The following is a 761-nucleotide window of genomic DNA, read 5'->3' on the forward strand; positions in this document are numbered from 1 at the left end:
AAGTTAATTCTAATATTTTTTTCACGATAAAACTTAGTTATAAAATCTGATTCAGTATAGGAATTAAACTAAAAAAAGATATAATAAAAACTTAATTGAAAATTTGATAAAATTAGAGAGACTAGCATAATAATTATTCCTTTTTATAGAAAATACTTGTGATTTCCTTTTTCTTTTCTAAAATAACTTGGCTAATTAAACAACTTTAGTTATCAATTTAATTTTTTTAGTCTAAAATATTGTGTGTGTGTGCGTGTACGTGTAATAAAATAATAAAAGTAAATAAAGATAAGTTAATGATACAATATCTAGTATTAAATATTAAGGATTGTTTGTGGTGTGGTTTGGATCGGTTTTGAGTCAAAAACTCATTCAATTTAAATACTAATTTTACTTGCAGTGCATTTTGGATTTGATGATTTACAAAAAAAAAAAAAATCCAACATCCGATTCAATTTCAAGTAGTTTGGATTGGATTGGATTTGCGGTTTTGTAAATTAAAAAAATTAAATACATATAACAAGTCTCAACATCAAATTTTAAATAATCAATAATGACATAATAAGTCTCAATAATATCTTAAAAAGCCAACAATAACATAATAATAGAAATAAAATTATAGGTTAGTTAAAATAAATAAATAAATGTATAATATTTTAAACATAAAATATTTATTAAATAATAATATATGAATAATATAAAAATATATAACAAATTGAACATATTATAAGTATAATTGTAAATATAATAATAAAATAATA

Source organism: Arachis ipaensis, chromosome B05 (assembly GCF_000816755.2).
Source record: "Arachis ipaensis cultivar K30076 chromosome B05, Araip1.1, whole genome shotgun sequence".
NCBI classification, from domain to species: domain Eukaryota; kingdom Viridiplantae; phylum Streptophyta; class Magnoliopsida; order Fabales; family Fabaceae; genus Arachis; species Arachis ipaensis.